This window comes from Rattus norvegicus, chromosome 12, assembly GCF_036323735.1.
Source record: "Rattus norvegicus strain BN/NHsdMcwi chromosome 12, GRCr8, whole genome shotgun sequence".
In the NCBI taxonomy this organism is placed as follows: Eukaryota; Metazoa; Chordata; class Mammalia; order Rodentia; family Muridae; genus Rattus; species Rattus norvegicus.
In genome coordinates this window covers 16073011-16079010 of record NC_086030.1, presented here as the reverse complement: position 1 = coordinate 16079010, position 6000 = coordinate 16073011, and the positions used below count along the sequence as shown (strand labels likewise).

Sequence of the window (6000 nt, the reverse complement as noted above, 5' to 3'; positions counted from 1 at the left end):
AAAAAAAAAAAAAAGCACCCAACTACTCTTCCAGAGGTCCTGAGTTCAATTCCCAGCAACCACATGGTGGCTCACAACCATCTGTAATGGGATCTGATGTCCTCTTCTGGTGTGTCTGAAGACAGCTACCGTGTACTTATATATAATAAATGAATAAATCTTTAAAAAAAAGGGGGGGCTGGGGATTTAGCTCAGTGGTAGAGCGCTTGCCTAGGAAGCGCAAGGCCCTGGGTTCGGTCCCCAGCTCCGAAAAAAAGAACCAGAAAAAAAAAAAAAAAAAAGAATGAACTGCTCAGGTTTGGTGGAGTGGCCACAGTTGGAAGGTAGAAGAGACACGATAAAGAGGTCATACTTAGTTCCAGGACAGCTAGACTCAATGTCACACACCACACACACACACACACACACACACACACACACACACACACACACTTCCTCCCCCACCCCCAAGAAGAGAATGCACGCTAAATTGCATCACTTACCATTCAAACATACTGAGAAATGAACTATGACTTCGAGCTTCGAAGTCTCTCAGCTGTTCACACATCCATAAAACACTCGGAACCGGACCGCGACCCTGGTAGTGGGGCAAGGGCAGGGAAGCCAGATAGGCAGATGCGGGTGCTCCTGTTGGTTTTTGATGAATTTCTGCCCTAAGAGACTCACAAACAAAAATTCTCTGGGGTAAGCCATGAAACAGGATTTTTTTTTTTTAAACAGAGTCCCATGAAGCCCAGAGTGATACCCAACTTGATATGTGGCTGATAATGACCTTCAACTTCTGATTCTCCTGCCTCTACCTCCCAGGCTCTGCACCGCAGTTTTGTTCAGATGGGAGCCAAGGCTTTGTGTGCTGAACAGGCGCACTACCAAACAAGCCGAACCCCAGGCTCTACAGCAGAATGTGTGCGTGCGTGCGCGCGTCTGTGTGCATGCGTGCATGTGTGCGCGCGTGTGTGTGTGTTGTGCATGTGTGTGTGTGTTGTGTGTGTGCGCATGTGTGCGTGTGTGTATGTGCATGCGTGTGTGTGTGCGCGCATGCGCACGTGTGTGTGTGGTGTGTGTGGTGTGCATGTGTGTGTGCATGCATGGGTGCAAGTGTGTGTATGGTGTGCGTGTGTGTGTGTGTGGTGTGCGTGTTGTGTGTGTGTGTGGTGTGCGTGTGTGTGTGTGGTGTGTGTGTGTGCCTGTGTGCGTGTGTGTTGTGCATGCGTGCGTGTATGTGTGCGTGTGTGGTGTGTGTGTGCATGCCTGTATGTGTGGTGTGCGTGTGTACGTGTATATGCGTGCGTGTGTGTGTGTGTACGTGTATATGCGTGCGTGTGTGTGTGTGTGTGTGTGAGAGAGAGAGAGAGAGAGAGAGAGAGAGAGAGAGAGAGATAAAAGCCAGAGCCTCACACGTTAGTCATGTGTTCTACCCTTGAGATACACAAACAGCCCTTGTTTGTCTGTGACTGTTGGATGGGTGTGGCCTGTAATTCCATCCTCCTAAGATAGAGTTGAGGGATCCTCACAGCAAACGGATTAGCCAAACTAGCCTTGTATCAGCAAGCTCTGGATTTGATTGAGAGGTCCTATTTTGTTCACTGCGCGCTCATGCGCGCATGCAGACACATACGTACACACATTGTAAAACTGGAGACCTTTTCCTTTTTTCTTTTCTTTTCTTTTCTCTTCTTTTCCTTTCTTTTCTTTTCTTTGTTTTTACATTTTTGAAACAGTCTCTTGTAGCCCAGGCTGGCCTGACACAGTCTCTTGTTTGTTTGTTTGGTTGGTTTTTTTTTTTTTTCTTTTTTTCGGAGCTGGGGACCGAACCCAGGGCCCTGTGCTTGCTAGACAAGCGCTCTACCACTGAACTAAATCCCCAACCCCGACACAGTCTCTTGTAACCCTGGCTGACCTCACACTTACTATGTGGCCGGGGATGACCTTGTACTTTTGATCTTCCTGCCTCCCTCTTTAGAGTTCTAAGAATATAGGAGTGCGCAGCACCGGGAGTCCTGTGCATTTGGGTCCAACACTCTTCCAACTGAGCCTCATCCCTAGCCCACCAGAGTGGTTTGTTTGAGACTGGGGCTGGCCTTGGGCCACAGAGATTCATCTGCCTCTGCCTCCGAAGGGCTTGAATTTAAAGGCCACTCTGCCTGGCCCCATGTCGCCTTTAAAAATGTGCTTCTACTGTTTTTTGTTGTTTTTAAACTTTTTCTCTTTCTTTTTTTTTTTGGATGTGATATACATGTGTGGTGGTTTGAGTAGGTTTGGCCTCCATAGACTCACATGTTTGAATCTTTAGCCCGTAGGGAGTGGCACTCTTAGGAGGTATGGCCTTGCTGGAGTAGGCGTGGCCTTGTTGGAGGAAGTGCGTCACTGTGGGGGCGGGCTTTGAGGTCTCTCGTGTTCAAGCTGTGCCCAGTGTGGGACAGTCTCTTCCTGCTGCCTGCGGATCAAGATGTAGAATTCTCAGTCCCTCCAGCACCATGCCTGCCTGCATACTGTCATGTTTCCCGCCATGATGATAATGGACTAAGCCTCCAAAACTGTAAGCCAACCCCAATTAATGTTTTCCTTTATAAGAGTTGCCTTGGTTATGCTGTCTGTTCACAGCAACAGAAACCTAGTAGACAGAAGTTGGTACCAGGAGTTGGGTATTGCTGTGATAGGCGGGACCATGTTTTTGTTTGGTGGACTTTGGGACTGTGGATTAGAAAAACAGTTGAATGCTTTAAGTGGTGCTTTCTTAGTCGGAACATGGAGACAGTGGTGTCAAGTCGATTTGAACGGTGGTGGCCCAGCTCAAGAGGTTTCAGAGAAGAATGTTAGTATGTGTACTAGAGACAGTTCCTGTGATATTTTGGCAAAGAATGTGGCAGCCTTTTGCCCTTATCCAAAAAAGTTTGCCTGAGCCCAGATTGAAGAATTTTGGATTAAATTGCCTTGACAGAGGAAATCTCAAAATAGCCTAGTGCGACTGTGTAATGTGATTATTAGTGACCATGCTTATAAAGTTCTATAAAAAAATGGAGCACGATGAGCAGGAAAAGTTACAAAATGTACAGTCTGAGGAGAAAAGGGAGGGACACTGGGAAGAATAGAACTGAATCCTGTGTTCAAGAAGATAAACAAATTTTTAAGAAACTGGGTGTCAAATGAAATAAAGGGAGCAGTGACCTCAGGGCAAGATCAGCTTCTACCTAGATAAGCTTCTAACTTGTGAAAAAGAATTTTTTAAAAAATTAAAGGCATGGTGGTACACACCTTTAATACGAGCACTCAGGATATAGAAGCAGGCAGATCCCTGAATTCAAGGCAAGTCTGGTCTGCAGAGCAAGTTCCAGGACAGCCAAGCTTAGTCAGTGAAGGAAACCATTTAGAATGGACAGCTGGCGAAGATGTTATTGAACAAGAGGGCTATGTTTCAGCCCCAGCAAGCAGCAGAACTTGGTAGATTTAACCATGTGATTTGGGCTTTAGAGTCAAGGATAGAAGAAAGGGGGTAGAGGTTGAGAATTTAGCTCAGTGGTAGAGCGCTTACCTAGCAAGCGCAAGGTCCTGGGTTCGGTCCCCAGCTCCGGAAAAAAGAAGAAGAAGAAGAAGAAGAAGAAGAAGAAGAAGAAGAAGAAGAAGAAGAAGAAGAAGAAGAAGAAGAAGAAGAAGAAGAAGAAGAAGAAGAAGAAAAAGAAGAAGAAGAAAGGGGGTGGAGTTTCCCGCCATGACTAAGGGAAACCACCAAGGGTGGCGGGGTGTCCCTGCACGGAGGCCTAGAGAGACCACTGTATGAAGCTGTGAAGGTGAAGCCTGGATTGCCTTGGAGACTACAAGAGGTTAGAGATGCCAGAGTCATGGGCTATCTGCCAAGGAAAGTTGCTGACGGGGGGGTGGAACCATCTTAAGAAAAGTGTGTTGGCAGGCGACGATGCTGAAAAGAGTTGGAGACATGGAGATGCAGACTTTGGAATTTGCCTGGCTGGTTTTGGTTCTTGGGTTGGTCCAGTATTTCCTCACTTTCATGTCTCTCCTCCATTTTGGAATGGTAATGTATACCCTGTGCCATTGTATGTTGGAAGTATGTGATATGCTTTTGATTTTAGAGGTGATTACATTTAAGATATTGCATGAATCTCATTTTGCATTATGATATATATATATCATATATGTGTTATATATATATATACACATTATGCTACAAGCCTATGGGGGCCAGAGAATGGAATGTGGTGGTTGGAATATATTGGCTTAGTGCCCATAGACTCACATGTTTGAATGCTTGACCCATGGGGAGTGGCACTATTAGGAGGCGTGGCCTTGTTGGAGTAGGTATGGGCTTGTTGGAGGAAGTGTGTCACTGTGGGGCGGGGCTTTGAGGTCTCCTATGCTCAAGCTATACCCACTGTGGCACACGGTCTCTTTCAGCTGCCTGCAGATCACGATGTAGAGCTCTCAGCTCCTTCTTGAGCACCATGTCTGCCTGCAGGCTGCCATGTTTCCTGCCATGATGATAATAGACTGAACCTCCGAAACTGTAAGGCAGCCCCAATTAAATGCTTTTCTTTATAAGAGTTGCCATAGTTGCGGTGTCTCTTCAGAGCAATAAAAACCCTAAGAGAGTATGCTTGCTTGTATGTATGTACATGTGTGTACATATGTGTAAATGTATGTATATGTGAATGTCGGTGTACATGCATGTGTGGCCCCAAGGTTGATGTTGGATGTCTTCTTCAGGAGGACTGGAGAGATGGCTCAGAGGTTAAGAGCATCTGCTCTTCCAGATGTCCTGAGTTCAAATCCCAGCAACCACATGGTGGCTCGCAACCATCTGTAATGAGATCTGATGCCCTCTTCTGGTGTGTCTGAAGACAGCTGCAGTGTACTTATATATAATAAATAAATAAATAAATAAATCTTTAAAAAAAACGGATGTCTTCTTCAGTCATATTGGTCATCTTTTTAACTTTAGTCATTGAAGCAGGGTCTCTTAATTGAATCGGAGCTCATCCTATATGGTTAGTCTCAATAGCCAGCTTGCTCTTGAGGCTCCTCTGTCTCCTGAGTACTACAATACCAGCCTGCCTGGTATCTGTTGATGTGATGCAACACCCTGACAAAAAGCAACTTTGGGGAGAAAAGGCCTTATGGCAGCTGACAGTTCCAGGTTACAGACCTTCGTTGTGGGAGAGTCAAGGTTGGAATTTCAAACAGCTAGAGTCAAGAGTGGAGAGAAATGGCTGCAGTCCTGCTTGCTTGTGCTCGGCTCAGTTTCTCCACTTTCATACAGTTTAGAACTCCCTCTGCCTAGGGAATGGTACCACCCAGAGTGGACTGATTCTTCCCATGTCAATTAACTTCAGACCATTCCCCACAGACATATCCACAGACGAACCCGAGACAGACAGCCCACTCACTGAGACTTCCCAGGTGATTGTAGGGTGTGCTGAGTTGACAACAGTAGCTATCAATGTGAGTTCTGGGGGTTCCAGACTTTTTAACTGCCCACCATCTCCCAGTTCTAATCAATAACTTTTGCCTTGAAATAGTTACTTAGCTCTGTCCTGTGGTAGAGTTGAAGTCTCTTTAATCAAACTGGAAATTCTTATGTCAAATGGGACTTCCTTTTGTTATTTGATCTCCTTCCAGGTTTTGTCCAATTTCATCCAGTTTGTGGTCATATTTCTTGGTCTTTTTAATGTGAGTATTAAAGTATGAAGCCCAGAGTCTTTGTTCTTGAGTCTTGGGGGGGGGTCTGTGCACACTGAGACATATTTTGGGACTCTTGACAAAGAAGAATGCTTGCTTTCAATATTTTTTAGTATCTTGAAGCTTCCATGGTCATGTTCAAGTTCTAAAAATGTCATGAATTCTGATGAGGCGTTTTATTTACAGGGTATTTTGTCTTAATTAAGCCCATCCGAAGAGACATGCAGAGCCTGTAAGAATGTGCTTTCTCCTTTGCAAGTCAATTATATTTATAACATTCATAAACTAAATCACTAGCAAAAGCATGGT

At 45.3% G+C, this 6000-nt stretch overlaps 1 protein-coding gene across 1 annotated transcript in view; it reads left to right on the top strand.

Moving 5' to 3' along the window:
- The first annotated feature begins 2426 nt into the window (after positions 1-2426).
- Positions 2427-6000, top strand: part of Cyth3 (cytohesin 3) — a 122804-nt gene continuing 119230 nt past the window's right edge. Inside the window, exon 1 of the mRNA XM_063271013.1 lies at positions 2427-2539. The gene's annotated coding sequence lies outside the window, so the exon portion shown is untranslated. The remainder of the gene's footprint in view (positions 2540-6000) is intronic.